This window comes from Felis catus, chromosome B4, assembly GCF_018350175.1.
Source record: "Felis catus isolate Fca126 chromosome B4, F.catus_Fca126_mat1.0, whole genome shotgun sequence".
NCBI classification, from domain to species: domain Eukaryota; kingdom Metazoa; phylum Chordata; class Mammalia; order Carnivora; family Felidae; genus Felis; species Felis catus.
The window spans coordinates 127,882,441-127,899,175 of NC_058374.1; the positions used below are offsets into that span (position 1 = coordinate 127,882,441).

The 16,735-nt window shown below is 41.2% G+C and overlaps 1 long non-coding RNA gene across 5 annotated transcripts in view; it reads left to right on the forward strand.

Annotated features, from left to right (window-relative positions):
- Window positions 1-16,735, forward strand: part of LOC109501772 — a 114,231-nt gene that overhangs the window by 42,926 nt on the left and 54,570 nt on the right. Inside the window, exon 3 of one of the 5 annotated variants that reach the window (XR_006601083.1) lies at window positions 8,670-8,787. The exons of the other annotated variants lie outside the window; for them this stretch is intronic. This is a non-coding gene — a long non-coding RNA (uncharacterized LOC109501772). The remainder of the gene's footprint in view (window positions 1-8,669; window positions 8,788-16,735) is intronic. 5 annotated transcript variants of the gene reach the window in all.

Here is a 16,735-nt window from a genome sequence, read left to right on the forward strand (position 1 = left end):
GTCCGTGAGTTCGAGCCCCACGTCAGGCTCTGTGCTGACAGCTCAGAGCCTGGAGCCTGTTTCAGATTCTGTGTCTCCCTCTCTCTGACCCTCCCCCGTTCATTCTCTGTCTCTCTGTCTCAAAAATAAATAAACGTTAAAAAATAAATAAATAAATAAATAAATAAAATAATACCACTGCTCTCTCAGAGTTACTATAAAATTATCACATGACGTAATGTTTGTCAAGTACTTCAAATGGTCATGAGATATAGTGGCAAACTTAATTATATGATAGCTATTAATAGATAACTAGGTACAAGAAATCCATGGAATGTATGTTTTGTTTTTCTATCCCTAGTATAGTATTAGTATTTGCCTTTATGAAGCTTTTTTGAAGTGAGACCATACAAATTAGCAAGTAAAATATAAAGCATGTGTAGGGGATCAAAATATGCCACCCCCAAATATGCCACTTTGGCATAAGGATTATTTTTTTAAGTTCATTTATTTGTTTTTGAGAGCGAAAGAGTATGAGCAGGGAAGGGACATATTGAGAGAGAGAGAGAGAGAGAGAGAGAGAGAATCAGAGAATCCCAAGCAGGCTTGGTGCTGTTAGCATGGAGCCTGATGTGGGGCTTGAACTCACTAACCATGAGATCATGATTGGAGCTGAAACCAAGAGTCAGATGCTTAACCAAATGAGCCACTCAGGCGCCCCAACACAAGGCTCTTTTAAAGAGACTTCACAAAGGGTTATGAGATCACAGGGAAATAAACCTAGGGGAACAACAAGTCTAGAATCTGTGCTGCTCAAAAAGGTAACCACTAGCAACGTGTGGCTATTTAAATCTAAATGTATCAAAATTACGTAAAAATAAAAATTCAGGGGTGCCTGGGTGACTCAGTCCTTTAAGCATCCCACTCTTGATTTTAGCTCAGGTCATGATCTCTTGGTTCCTGAGATCGAGCTCCACATCTGGCTCTGCACTTGACAGTGTGGAACCTGCTTGGGATTCTCTCTCTGCTCCTCCCCTGCTCTCTCTCTAAAAATAAATAAACATTTTTTTAAAGCAGTAAAAAAATTCACTTCTTTGTTCATACTAGCCACATGTAGCCAGTTCTTATTATATTGGAGAGTGCAGATATAGGACTTTCCCATCATTGCAGAAAATATGCTCTGACTGCACTGGCCTAGGTAATGTGGCTCAAATGCTACTCAAACTTGAATGTGCATATAAATTGCCTAGGGATCTTATTAAAAGGCAGATTTTGATTTATTAGGTCTGGGTGGCATCTAAGAATGTGCATTTCTTTCTATTAAGCTCCCTAGTGATGCTGAAGCTGTTGGTTCACCAGCCACCTTTAGTAGCAGGGACTTAGAAGGCAGGGAATGCTCTCCAGTACTCATAAGAAAGAGAGGTGCCCAGGGAGCTTCTACAGTAACTCCTCACACACCCATCCTGGGTCTTATTTCTCCCTCCAACGTAAAATATGTAGAGGCATATTAGTCCCACTGTCCCTTACTAGAAATTCATGTCTTACGGACAAGTGCATGGGTTAAAGAATCAGAATGCCTATGTTAAATTCCTGGCTTTAGAATCTACTAGCTGTGTGAACCTAAGCAAGTTACTTAACCTCTCTGTGCCTCAGTTTCTGTCTATCATCAAAATAGAATAATATCTTACAATGTCTGAAACTCTGGAAGTGTCTTATAAGTGTTAGTGATTATATTTATAAATCAAATAGGTTTTGCTGCAAGGCATATTTCCCCATGTATTTATGCTAGGGACTAGGAGATACAGTAGTGATCCTTATCTTGAAGGGTTCCCAGGTAAAACTGCAGATGTCTGGCATTTGTATAGGTCTTTGGGAATGAGATATTATGTCCTTTGTTTAATAAGAAAAAGATGTCTCATGATGTTAGATGGCACATTTCTATGACGATCTATGCTTCTTTTTTATTCCGCTGCTTGTATTTTCATTGACATCGTAGGGCAACCTTGCTTGTAGCTTAACCAGTAAGATAAGGTACCTACATATGCAATTGGAAGATATGTCACCAGGCCCAGTCTCTGCACAGAGTCCTAGTCAAGGAAAGACAGTCCAGTACTAACAATATTAAAAACAAATGCATGTTTTTATTGGCTCCTCTTATTTTTTTTTTAATTTTTTTTAACGTTTATTTATTTTTGAGACAGAGAGAGACAGAGCATGAACGGGGGAGGGTCAGAGAGAGGGAGACACAGAATCTGAAACAGGCTCCAGGCTCTGAGCTGTCAGCACAGAGCCCGACGCGGGGCTTGAACTCACGGACCGCGAGATCATGACCTGAGCCGAAGTCGGACGCTTAACCGACTGAGCCACCCAGGTGCCCCAGTTGGCTCCTCTTAAAGAGTGTCTCAGAGGAGGTAATTTATAACAGTGCTTCTTAGGATCTTTTTTCCCCTGTTCCTCCCAATGCCCTTTCTCATTCTCATCTCCTACCAAATCTTTACCTGAAATCAAGTCCATGATTCTTTCCTGCCTCCTTCTCACTGTTCCCCCCTCACACAGAGGACCCAAACCTTGCCTCTCTTACCTGCCCATCCCTCACTCATCAGTGGTTTCCTATGACTTCCTCCTCCTCCTGTCTTGATGTCCACAGGCCCACTTCCTTCCAGAAAGCCTGCACTCCTGGCCATCTCCACATCTTGCTGGGAGACGAAGTGTGACTGTAGCTCTCACTGCTTCTGGGTGGACATCTGTCCAGTTCTCGGGTTACAGAGGAGAGCTTAGAAACTGACCCTGAAGGCAAAACTCCTTCCTCCATAGAAAAGAGAGCATGGAATGTATGGGGACAGAATTCTGAGGTGTTCCCAAAGATCCTCACCTCCTGGGGTACACACCCTCCATTATGTCCAGGACTATAATATGTTAGATTCAAACTCTTGTGGTGAGTGTTACATGCTTACTGATTTCAAGAAAGGGAGATCACTCAGGGGTAGCTTGATATAATCAAGTGAGTGCTTTAAAAGCAGAGGGTTTTCAGGGTGCCTGGGTGGCTCAGTAGGTTGAGTGGCTGACTCTTGATTTTGGTTCAGGTCATGATCCCAGAGTCATGGGATTGAACTCCACATCAGGCTCTACACTGGGCGTGGAACCTGCTTGGGATTCCCTCTCTTTCTCTCTCTCTCTCTCTCTCTCTCTCTCTCTCTCTCTCTCTCTCTCTCTCCCTTGGCCCATTTAGCTTGCTTTCTTTCTCTCTCTCTCTCTCTCTCTCCCTAATAAACTTTTAAAAATTAAAAATAAAAATAAAAGCAGAGGGTTTTCACATATATGACATTGATGGACTAACTTATCAGTCCATAGAACAGAATTTAGAATCCTGAAGCAGATCCTCACATATATGATCATTTAATATTTGACTAAAGTTGTGATTTTACAAAATCAAAAAGTGTGGGTAATTTAATACATGGTCGTAACAACTAGCTATCCAAACGGAAGAAAATAAAATTGGATCCTGCCCTCAAACCATTAAAAGAAACCTTCTAGATATATCACATACATAAATGTAGTAATAATAAAATTGTTTCACAGTATAATCTAAGAGACTATGTGTATAATCTCATGCAGGGGAGATATTAACCAAGATTGGAAACCCAGAAGTTATTAAAAACATGTAGATATGTTTGATGCCAACAAAACCAAAGATAAGTTGAAAAAAATGATCACATAATGAGACTTCAGTGATTAATATCTACAGTTAAAAAATGAGCTCTAGCAAGTGGACAAGAAAAGATAAATAACCCGAAAGAAAAATGAGTAAAAAAGATGAATGGGCAATTTAAATAAGTGCAAATAACCAAGAAACATGTGAAAATGATAAATTTCACAGTAAAATGAAAATATGTAATAAAATAATAATACAGTCACTTTTCTCCAAACAAAACATTTAAAACCCTTGTCTTCAGTAGTTAGTGTGGATGTGGGGAGACACATGTTCTCAAACACTGCAGGGACGCTTGGGTGTCTCAATCACTTAAGTGGTTGACTTCGGCTCAGGTCATGATCTCGCAGTTCATGAGTTCAGCCCTGCATCGGGCTCTGTGTCGACAGCTCAGAGCCTGGAGCCTGCTTCAGATTCTGTGTTTCCCTCTCTCTCTCTGCTCCTCCCCTGCCTGCACTCTGTCTATCTCTCCCATCCAAAAATAAATAAATATTAAAAAAATTAAAAAAAAAAACATTGCAAATGGTAATAGGGATTGGTATAACCTTCTTAGACACAAATCACTGAATAAAGATTAAAATTAATATATATGTATATATATATCATTTTTAATTTTCAAATTATAATCTATGTAGTGTACAATGTGTATTTGTATACAATTATACAATGTGTATAATTATAATGTGCTTTACTAAAAAAAATAATAAACTATATGGCAAAGCAAACAAAAGCAGAGAGTTTTCTCTGCTTGGTCACTAAGAAAGAGGTGAGAGAGATGTGCTCCTTCTGGCCCTAAGGAAGAAACAACAGCCATCTTGTAAACCAAACAATGTTGGAGGCCAAATGGCGAGGAACGTGGGTGACCTCTAGGAGCTCAGAGAAGCCCTTGATGAGGAAAACCTCAGGCTTACAACCGCAAGGACCAACAACTCCAATGAGTTTGGAAGTGAATTCTTGCCCCAGAGCATCCAAAAAGGAACACAGACTGGCTGACCCCTTGATTTTGGCCAAGTGAGACCCTAAGAAGAGACCCAACCATGCCATGAATGGTAGGATGTGGCGGTTGGAGAGATCAGAGAAAGCGTCCAGGTGAAGGGGTTGACTGAAGGAAACATGTAAGAGCATGTTGGGGAGAAGGAGAAGGGTGCTCTGGATGCTGCCTACTTTCCCCCTTTGCTGCAGATGGTCCGGATGATGCCCTGCACAGGTCAAGTACTTTCATACCTCTGAGAATTTTCCATGTGCCCTTCCGCCTGCTGTGCCTCCCTCTCCTCCTTCACTATACTTGTCTTTCAAGACCAGCCCAAGGCTCCTCCCTGCGCACCCCCACCTTCCCAGTCTCAGAAAGGCTAATCCCCAGCCCGGAAGCAGAAACTCCAGCAGCCTTGCTCATTCTACTGTTCCATGTTCAGTGAAGAAAGAAAAGAAACTCTTTGCTAGGTCAATGATCAACCTCACATTCATCCCTTTTGCCTAATTCTCATTTCCAGATGGCAGATTTTCTTAAAGCAGGGACACTGTGACCTGGCCAGGCTGGCAGCCCTAATTCTATAGGAGCCTCTGGCTGTTGGATTTCTAATGAAGCTGGAGCTGCCAAGTTGCTGCTGGAGGCTCCCAATAAGAACTGGAGGGCCCCGGGCTCTTCCCACAGGATCCTTGATCATGTTCTCATTTCCTCCTCCAGAAAGTGGGGCTAAAATAAGCCCAGGGGCTGAGGAAGGGGTGAGTCAGAGCTTTCAGAGTGGCACAATCACTGCATTGCAGCTCCTTGTAAGAAACGTCCCCCGTGGGCCCAGGGTTGTTTATGCCAAGAGCTGTAAGTCTGAGAAATGAGCTCTCCTAAGACAGGGTGGCAGCAAGCTCCCCTTCCTGGAGATAGCAGGGTGCTTCATAGCATGGAAACTTTCTGTGCTAGTAGAAAGGAGGGGCGGGCATCCATCTGAGCTGGGGAAGCCTGGTGACAAGGGAGGAGGAGCCTGGGCTGGAAGCCAGGTGACATGAGGATTAGTCCCAGCTTCACTGCTGAGGAGCTATGTCAAATCAGGTAATATACCCTTCACCCCTCCGGGTCTCCTTTTAGTCAGATGCAAGATAAAAATGTAAGTCCAGATGATTTTCAAGTTTCCCTCTGACTCGAATTCTTTCAGTTTATCTGAGCAGCTTCCCAAGTGTCAGGTCTCCTGGACCGGCATGAGATGTTAAATGTGGAGAAAGGAACGCCCACATGGCCGATGGCTGACGTTGTTCATGTGAAGCAGGCTCAATCAGCATGCACTGATTGGGCACCTCCACTGTGCCAGGCATCTGGGAGACGGCTGGGGATGAGAGGTGAAAGAGAAAGTCTCCCTGATGAGCTACCCGTCCGGCAGATAAGGGTGTGCACAGGGATATGGACAAGAAGGTTGTCAGCAGCACACAGCTTTGCTAAGCCCTGATTGTATGATATATACAAAGTGCTCAGAATGAGGAACAGTCCATGGTAGTCCAAGTGGAAGGGGGCTTTAATCTGTTACTAGATTTTCCCCACCTCAACCAAAGATTTTAATGAGAGACAGGTCAGTACGAAATGGCCAGAGAGGTCAAAATTCATTTTCTTCAGATTATCTAACATTTTAATATCCATATAGTGTTCTCCAGACAGGAAAAATAGTTCAGGATGGTTTCCATCCCAAAGAGATAATTCTCCAAAATTGAGAGAAAAATCATTCACATGCAGTGATGGGGGCCCCTCAGCTGAGAAAACTTTTAAGCCCAAGAGTAGGAGACTTCATAATGCCTAGGAGTTAAGATTCTAGTCCTACTGTGCTCATCATCCAATACACTTACCACAACCAGGACTTCCAATATGCCTTTCAGTCATCTTAAAACATTTATTTAAGACATTGCATCTTAAACCACGTTTAAAACATGTATTAAAATTTAATTACATATTTTAATATTCCAAATATTGTGAGGCTTCTTTTATTTATTTTTTTAATAGATAAATTTTTTTATTTTATTTTTTTTTATGAAATTTATTGAAAAATTGGTTTCCATACAACACCCAGTGCTCATCCCAAAAGGTGCCCTCCTCAATACCCATCACCCACCCTCTCCTCCCTCCCACCCCCCATCAACCCTCAGTTTGTTCTCAGTTTTTAACAGTCTCTTATGCTTTGGCTCTCTCCCACTCTAACCTCTTTTTTTTTTCCTTCCCCTCCCCCATGGGTTCCTGTTAAGTTTCTCAGGATCCACATAAGAGTGAGACCATATGGTATCTGTCTTTCTCTGTATGGCTTATTTCACTTAGCATCACACTCTCCAGTTCCATCCACGTTGCTACAAAAGGCCATATTTCATTTTTTCTCATTGCCAAGTAGTATTCCATTGTGTATATGAACCACAATTTCTTTATCCATTCATCAGTTGATGGACATTTAGGCTCTTTCCATAATTTGGCTATTGTTGAGAGTGCTGCTATGAACATTGGGGTACAAGTGGCCCTATGCATCAGTACTCCTGTATCCCTTGGATAAATTCCTAGCAGTGCTATTGCTGGGTCCTAGGGTAGGTCTATTTTTAATTTTCTGAGGAACCTCCACACTGCTTTCCAGAGTGGCTGCACCAATTTGCATTCCCACCAACAGTGCAAGAGGGTTCCCGTTTCTCCACATCCTCTCCAGCATCTATAGTCTTCTGATTTGTTCATTTTGGCCACTCTGACTGGCGTGAGGTGATACCTGAGTGTGGTTTTGATTTGTATTTCCCTGATAAGGAGCGACGCTGAACATCTTTTCATGTGCCTGTTGGCCATCCGGATGTCTTCTTTAGAGAAGTGTCTATTCATGTCTTCTGCCCATTTCTTCACTGGGTTATTTGTTTTTCGGGTGTGGAGTTTGGTGAGCTCTTTATAGATTTTGGATACTAGCCCTTTGTCCGATATGTCATTTGCGAATATCTTTTCCCATTCCGTTGGTTGCCTTTTAGTTTTGTTGGTTGTTTCCTTTGCTGTGCAGAAGCTTTTTATCTTCATAAGGTCCCAGTAATTCACTTTTGCTTTTAGTTCCCTTGCCTTTGGGGATGTGTCGAGTAAGAGATTGCTACGGCTGAGGTCAGAGAGGTCTTTTCCTGCTTTCTCCTCTAAGGTTTTGATGGTTTCCTGTCTCACATTTAGGTCCTTTATCCATTTTGAGTTTATTTTTGTGAATGGTGTGAGAAAGTGGTCTAGTTTCAACCTTCTGCATGTTGCTGTCCAGTTCTCCCAGCACCATTTGTTAAAGAGGCTGTCTTTTTTCCACTGGATGTTCTTTCCTGCTTTGTCAAAGATTAGTTGGCCATACGTTTGTGGGTCTAGTTCTGGGGTTTCTATTCTATTCCATTGGTCTATGTGTCTGTTTTTGTGCCAGAGGCTTCTTTTAATTTTGTGGTTTTCTCATTAGATTATTTTTGCTTTCAAGTTTTTGTTTTGATGCTTTAAAAATTAAATAAGAAAAATTTGATATATACTTATGGACAATGAATAAATTATCAGGCATACAGAAGATTGAATAAAACATGTATGTATCCATATATAATATATATAACCATATATATGTGTGTGTATGTATATATATAACCATATATGTGTATATGTGTATGTATACATATAAAACCACCAGTCAGGCTATATCAGCTTATAGATTCCCCTCCTTTTCCTGAGCTTCTCTGAATCACATGTTTCTTGTCTGTAACCACAGCTGTAATGCAGCTTGTGAAGCACCTAGGGCGGTACCTCATACACAGTCAGAGCTCAGTAGGTATTCATCCTAATTGTGATTAGCGATTCATTCAACAAACATCCACAAGTTTGTGTCACGTGCCAGCTCTGTATCAAGCACTGAAGAAGGAAGCTGGCTGGCACATGGTATCCCTTTCCAGGACTAAGAAGGAGACAGACATGAAAATAGATGAAACAAATAAATTACAGTCTCTGCTAACGGACAGCTCTTTGCCCTGATTCCAGGACCTAGGGGAAGGAGTGATTCATCTGAAGAAGCAGACAGAGTTCATCAGTCAGCATGGGGGAGGGGAGCTGATCGTTCCACCACAGGGAACACCAGAAGTGGAGTGTGGAGGCCCTGGTGAGCAGGCTTGTGGTGCACTGTGGTGAGGGCAGAATCCAAGAAGGAGCGGGGCATTTTCCTTGAGGGACAGGAGAATCATCAGAGTCCTATAAGCTCATCAAATTTAGAGGGATGATTGTGACAGTGGAGTGGAAGTTTGGGGCTTACATAGAGGTATATTTCATCACTGCATGTGACAAATAATAATAGTTCATGATATTTATAGAGCCTTCTGAGCACTGTATGTGCACTGTATCATTTAACCACCACAAAAGTCTGCTAAGATACATACTATTATTACTGAGAAGCCATAGAATTTCATTATCATGAAGCCATGCTTTGAAGCTAAACCATTTGGGTTAAAATCTTGACTCCACACTTAATTAAATGTGTACTTTTAGGCAGGTAACTTTCCATAATGCAGTTTTCTTCCGTTTATAATGGGGTAATAAAAGTGCCAGGATGATGGGGTTGTAGAAAGGATTAAATGAGATTCTACCTGTACATTGTTTAGAACAATGCCTGTCCAAACCATGATGTTTAATGGGTGTTGACCCACTATTGACCCATTTCACCTAGAAGGAAACTGAGGCTTCAGGTGAGAGAGTCACGTTTCCAAGGTCACACTATGAATAAGTTGCAAATTTTAGTTTCAAATGGGAATGTGAATCTACTTTGCCATTGTCATCTTCAAGACCCTGGTTAATTAATTAATGGATTGATCAAACATTTATTCACTTATTAAGCCCCTAGTAAGGGCCAAGCATGGTGAATTATCTCAGGTGCTCTCTACCATACAATGTGTATGACTCTTCCAGTTCTGTAAGTGACAGTGTCCATGTTCAGAGGAGCTGAGTAATTTGTCCAAGACCACAGAATTGCTGTTGACTTTCCAACATCCAATCCACACCATCTGCAGGGGCAGCACTTGATTCATCTCTGCTAATCATGGAAATCATATCCCAGTTTCCAGAGGGAGAACCCGGTCCTAAGCCAATTAGTGCAGAGCATTCTCTTGGCCACAGGATTAGCTTAGAAATCAGTGTAATTTGGATCAAAAAGGAGTGAGGGAAAATTTTGTGCAGCTTCTGCAAATGTTGTCTCCACTCTTTCGAGAAATCCTCAGCAGGAGACAATCTCGTCCTCTGACGTTGTGTGTGGGTCTGAGGTCTGGGAGTTGTGTAGCCTTCTCACCGTCAGCCTGAGGATGACCATGGCAGGGGGTGGGCATGGCCAAGAGAATCACAGAGACCACCAGATGAAGCTAACCCTGAAACTACCATCTGTGTGGGCCAATGGATGTCCTTATTGTTCCAACCAGTCCATCTAAGAATTTCTGCACAGCCAGCAAAACAGAGAGCTGGGCTCCAAGTGCAAGTCCAAACCAGGGCGACTCCCCGATCCATGCCTTCCTACAGTGCTTGGCTGCAGGCATGGCTCTTCTACCCAAGTTGTTTACCATCTGGCAGAAGGCTTTTGGCATTCTGCTGTAGTGGCAGATTTGATCATCAGTCACAATGCCAAAGTAATGGTGGTTTGAGTCATTGTTTATCTGTTGGTCTAATTCTCCCATAATAAATATGCATTGCTTAGATAATAAAAAACAACAAAGGGGAAAATTCCATGTGAGGCAGAGATAAAAAAGCTCGGCTAAAAAAGAAGGCTTATATAAAGATAAAGCTGTATGATGTGCGTCTGGCATGTTTTAAAAAATGCTAAACTGAATTGGGCCAAAGACAGAGCAAGGCGCTGAGCCTTTTATCACGCACTAGTGTGTGATAAGTTCCCTTGGAGACCTGATTATTAATTAGGAGGAGCTTGTTGTAGCTATTATCAAACTTCCCTGATTTCCCCCTGTCAATAGAGGACCTTACAGAGAAATGTCCTAATCAAGACAGCTTCTGCAGACAATGGGTCCAACTAAGAGAGATTCTAGACCTACTTTTTTTTAAATGTTTATTTATTTTTGAGAGAGAGAGCATGCGCAAGCTGGGGAGGGGCAGTGAGATAGGGGGACAGAGGATCCGAAGCAGGCTCCATGCTAAGAACAGAGAGTGGAGTGGGGCTTGCACTCGCGAATGGTGAGATCATGACCTGAGCCAAAGTCAGAGGCTTAGCTGACTGAGCTACCCAGGCACTTCAATTTTAGAACTTTAATGAGAGGTCCTAAAAGTTCATGTAATTTTCAGACCGAGAAAGCCTGAGAGGATACATGCCATCCATTAGAAGTTTGGTTTAATACTGTGTTTTTGTGTGGATTTGTCCAATTCCCTCACCCATCAGTGAGATCTTCAGGGATACAGAAGCTCTGCATGAGGAAAGAGAGCCCCTAACACCCAGGGGTAGGCTCAGTGTTTGTGAGGTTGTACCATATTGGCAGAGCAATGGAGGGGTGTTGAAACCAAGAGAGGACAGCCTTCTGAGGAGGGGAGGAGAGCACTGGCCTTGCCCAGTGTCAATCAGCACTAACTGCAAAGTGGGGAGCAGTCATTTCTGGAAAGAAAAAACAAATGAGCGAAGGCTTATCAGGAAATGGAGTTGTTTGTCCACTGTGGGATCCTAATGCAACTGTTCTAAGGCCTTCTTTAACTTTAGGCCTTCTGACTTTGGTTCCTTACCTCAAACATATTAAATTGCCCCCACGCCCCACATTAGATGGAATTTATATATGATAAATTATAAAACTATAAAAATTGATATAATGCATTTCAGACACACTAATCAAAACATGTATTAATTTAAATTATACCACTTTCATATTTCAGAGCCATTAATTTTTCTTTCTAGTTTTTAAAACATTTTTTAATATGAAATTTATTGTCAAATTAGTTTCCATACAACACCCAGTGCTCATTCCAACAGGTGCCCTCCTCAATGCCCATCACCCACTTTCCCCTCCCTCCCACCCCCCATCAACCCTCAGTCTATTCTCAGTTTTTAAGAGTCTCTTATGGTTTGCCTTCTTCCCTCTCTGTAACTTTTTTTCCCTCTTCCCCTCCCCCATAGTCTTCTGTTAAGTTTCTCAGGATGCACGTAAGAGTGAAAACATATGGTATCTGTCTTTCTCTGTATGACTTATTTCACTTAGCATAACACTCTCCAGTTCCATCCACGTTGCTACCAAAGGCCATATTTCATTCTTTCTCATTGCCAAGTAGTATTCCATTGTGTATATAAACCACAACTTCTTTATCCATTCATCAGTTGATGGACACTTAGGCTCTTTCCATCATGTGGCTATTGTTGAAAGTGCTGCTATAAACATTGGGGTACAAGGGCCCCTATGCATCAGCACTCCTGTATCCCTTGGGTAAATTCCTAGCAGTGCTATTGCTGGGTCATAGGGTAGATCTAGTTTTAATTTTTTGAGGAACCTCCACACTGATTTCCAGAGCAGCTGCACCAGTTTGCATTCCCACCAACAGTGCAAGAGGGTTCCTGTTTCTCCACATCCTCTCCAGCATCTATAGTCTCCTGATTTGTTCATTTTGGCCACACTGACCAGCATGAGGTGATATCTCAGTGTGGTTTTGATTTGTATTTCCCTGATGAGGAGTGACATTGAGCATCTTTTCATGTGCCTGTTGGCCATCTGGATGTCTTCTTTAGAGAAGTGTCTATTCATGTCTTCTGCCCATTTCTTCGCTGGATTATTTCTTTTTCGGGTGTGGAGTTTGGTGAGCTCTTTATAGATTTTGGATACTAGCCCTTTGTCCGATATGTCATTTGCAAATATCTTTTCCCATTCTGTCGGTTGCCTTTTAGTTTTGTGGATTGTTTCCTTTGCAGTGCAGAAGCTTTTTATCTTCATGAGGTCCCAATAGTTCATTTTTGCTTTTACTTCCCTTGCCTTTGGAGATGTGTCAAGTAAGGAATTGCTGTAGCTGAGGTCAGAGAGGTTTTTTCCTGCTTTCTCCTCTAGGGCTTTGATGGTTTCCTGTCTCACATTCAGGTCCTTCATCCATTTTGAGTTTATTTTTGTGAATGGTGTAAGAAAGTGGTCTAGTTTCATTCTTCTGCATGTTGCTGTCCAGCTCTCCCAGCACCATTTGTTAAAGAGACTGTCTTTTTTCCATCGGATATTCTTTCCTGCTTTGTCAAAGATTAGTTGGCCATACTTTTGTGGGTCCACTTCTGGAGTCTCTATTCTATTCCATTGGTCTATGTGTCTGTTTTTGTGCCAATACCATGCTGTCTTAATGATTACAGCTTTGTAGTAGAGGCGAAAGTCTGGGATTGTGATGCCTTCAGCTTTGGTCTTCTTCAATATTACTTTGGCTCCTTGGGGTCTTGTGTGGTTCCATACAAATTTTAGGATTGCTTGTTCTAGCTTCGAGAAGAGTGCTGGTGCAATTTTGATTGGGATTGCATTGAATGTGTAGATTGCTTTGGGTAGGATCGACATTTTAACAATATTTATTCTTCCAATCCATGAGCACGGAATGTTTTTCCATTTCTTTGCATCTTCTTCAATTTTCTTCATAAGCTTTCTATAGTTTTCAGCATACAGATCTTTTACATCTTTGGTTAGGTGTATTCCTAGGTGTTTTATGATTCTTGGTGCAATTGTGAATGGGATCAGTTTCTTTATTTGTCTCTCTGTTGCTTCGTTATTAGTGTATAAGAATGCAACTGATTTCTGTACATTAATTTTGTATCCTGCGACTTTGCTGAATTCATGTATCAGTTCCAGCAGACTTTTGGTGGAGTCTCTTGGGTTTTCCATGTATAGTATCATGTCATCTGCAAAAAGTGAAAGCTTGACTTCATCATAGCCAATTTTGATGCCTTTGATTTCCTTTAGTTGTCTGTGATGCTAGAACTTCCAACACTACGTTAAACAACAGCGGTGAGAGTGGACATCCCTGTCGTGTTCCCGATCTCAGGGGGAAAGCTCTCAGTTTTTCCCCATTGAGGTTGATATTAGCTGTGGGCTTTTCATAAATGGCTTTTATGATGTTTAAGTATGTTCCTTCTATCCTGACTTTCTCGAGGGTTTTTTTAAGAAACGATGTTGAATTTTTGTCAAATGCTTTTTCTGCATCGATTGACAGGATCATATGGGTCTTATCTTCTCTTTTATTAATGTGATGTATCACATTGGTTGATTTGCGAATATTGAACCAGCCCTGCAGCCCAGGAATGAACCCCGCTTGATCATGGTGAACAATTCTTTTTATATGCTGTTGAATTGGATTTGCTAGTATCTTGTTGAGAATTTTTGCATCCATATTCATCAGGGATATTGGCCTGTAGTTCTCTTTTTTTGCTGGGTCTCTGTCTGGTTTGGGAATCAAAGTAATGCTGGCTTCATAGAATGAGCCTGGAAGTTTTCCTTCCCTTTCTATTTTTTGGAACAGCTTGAGAAGGATAGGTATTATCTCTGCTTTAAATGTCTGGTAGAATTACCCAGGGAAGCCATCTGGTCCTGGACTCTTACTTGTTGAGAGATTTTTGATAACTGATTCAATTTCTTCTCTGGTTATAGGTCTGTTCAAATTTTCTATTTCTTCCTGTTCAAGTTTTGGAAGTGTGTGGGTGCTTAGCAATTTGTCCATTTCTTCCAGGTTGTCCAGTTTGTTGGCATATAATGTTTCATAGTATTCCCTGGTAATTGTTTGTATTTCTGAGGGATTGGTTGCAATAATTCCATTTTCTTTCATGGTATTATCTATTTGGGTCCTCTGCCTTTCTTTCTTTTTTTTTTTTTTTTATGAGAAGTCTGGCTAGAGGTTTATCAATTTTGTCTATTTTTTCAAAAAACCAACTCTTGGTTCCATTGATCTGCTCTACAGTCTTTTTAGATTCTATATTGTTGATTTCTGCTCTGATCTTTATTATTTCTCTTCTTCTGCTGGGTTTGGGGTGTCTTTGCTGTTCTGCTTCTATTTCCCTTAAGTGTGCTGTTAGATTTTGTATTTGGGATTTTTCTTTTTTCTTGAGATAGGCCTGGATTGCAATGTATTTTCCTCTCAGGACTGCCTTTGCTGCATCCCAAAGCATTTATATTGTTGTATTTTCATTTTCATTTGTTTCCCTATATTTTTAAATTTCTTCTCTAATTGCCTGGTTGACCCATTCATTCTTTAGTAAGGTGTTCTTTAACCTCCATGCTTTTGGAGGTTTTCCAGACTTTTTCCTGTTGTTGATTGCAAGTTTCACAGCATTGTGGTCTGAAAGTGTGCATGGTACGATCTCAATTCTTTGATACTTATGAAGGGCTGTTTTGTGACCCAGTATGTGATCTATCTTGGAGAATGTTCCATGTGCTCTCGAGAAGAAAGTATATTCTGTAGCTTTGGAATGCAGAGTTCTAAATATATCTGTCAAGTCCATCTGATCCAATGTATCATTCAGGGCCCTTGTTTCTTTATTGATTCTGTGTCTAGATGATCTATCCATTGTTATAAGGGGAGTATTAAAGTCCCCTGCAATTACCACATTCTTATCAATAAGGTTGCTTATGTTTGTGATTAATTGTTTTATATATTTGGGGGCTCCTGTATTCACTGTATAGACATTTATAATTGTTAGCTCTTCTTGATGGATAGACCCTGTAATTATTATATAATGCCCTTCTTCATCTCTTGTTGCATACTTTAAAGTCTAGTTTGTCTGAGTCTGATATAAGTATGGCTACTCCAGCTTTCTTTTGACTTCCAGTAGCATGATAGATAGTTCTCCATCCCCTCACTTTCAATCTGAAAGTGTCCTCAGGTCTAAAATGAGTCTCTTGTAGACAGCAAATAGATGGGTCTTGTTTTTTTATCCATTCTGATACCCTGTGTCTTTTGGTTGGAGCATTTAGTCCATTTACATTCAGTGTTATCATTGAAAGATACGGGTTTAGAGTCACTGTGATTCTAGGTTTCATGCTTGTAGTGATGTCTCTGGTACTTTGTGGTCCTTGCAACATTTCACTTACAGAGTCCCCCTTAGGATCTCTTGTTGGGCTGGTTTAGTGGTGATGAATTCCTTCAGTTTTTATGTGTTTGGGAAAACCTTTATGTCTCCTTCTATTGTGAATGACAGACTTGCTGGGTAAAGGATTCTTGACTGCATATTTTTTCGTTCATCACATTGAATATTTCCTGTCATTCCTTTCTGGCCTGCCAAGTTTCAGTAGACAGGTCTGCTACTACCCTTATGTGTCTACCTTTGTATGTTAGGGCCTGTTTATCCCTAGCTGCTTTCAGAATTCTCTTTATCCTTGTATTTTGCCAGTTTCATTATGATATGTCGTGCAGAAGATGGATTCAAGTTACGTCTGGAGGGAGTTCTCTGTGCCTCTTGGATTTCAATGCCTGTTTCCTTCCCCAGACCAGGGAAGTTCACAGCTATGATTAGTTCAAGTACACCTTCACCCCCTTTCTCTCTCTTCTTCTTCTTCTGGAATTCCTATGATGTGGATATTGTTCTGTTTGATTGCATCACTTAGTTGTCTAATTCTCCCCTCATACTCCTGGATTTTTATCTCTCTTTTTCTCAGCTTCCTCTTTTTCCATTATTTTATCTTCTAATTCACCTATTATCTTCTCTGCCTCTTCAATCCATGCTATGGCTGCCTCCATTTTATTTTGCACCTCATTTATAGCATTTTTTAATTCCTCATGACTATTTTTTAGTCCCTTGATCTCTGTAGCAATAGATTCTCTGCTGTCCTCTATGCTTTTTTCAAGACCAGCGATTAATTTTATGACTATATTCTAAATTCTTGTTCTGTTATATTGCTTAAATTGGTTTTGATCAATTTGTTAGCTGTTGCTACTTCCTGGAGTTTCTTTTGAGGAGAATGCTTCCATTTCATCATTTTAGGTAATCCCTGTGGTAGCTCCAACCTACAGGGCACTTCCCTGGTGTTGTTGGGAGAAACTTGTGTTGGTGGGTGGGGCGCAGTCAGGCTCGATGTCTGCCTCCAGCCCACCACTGGTGCCACAGACTGGTGTGTACCTTCCCCTCTCCCAGG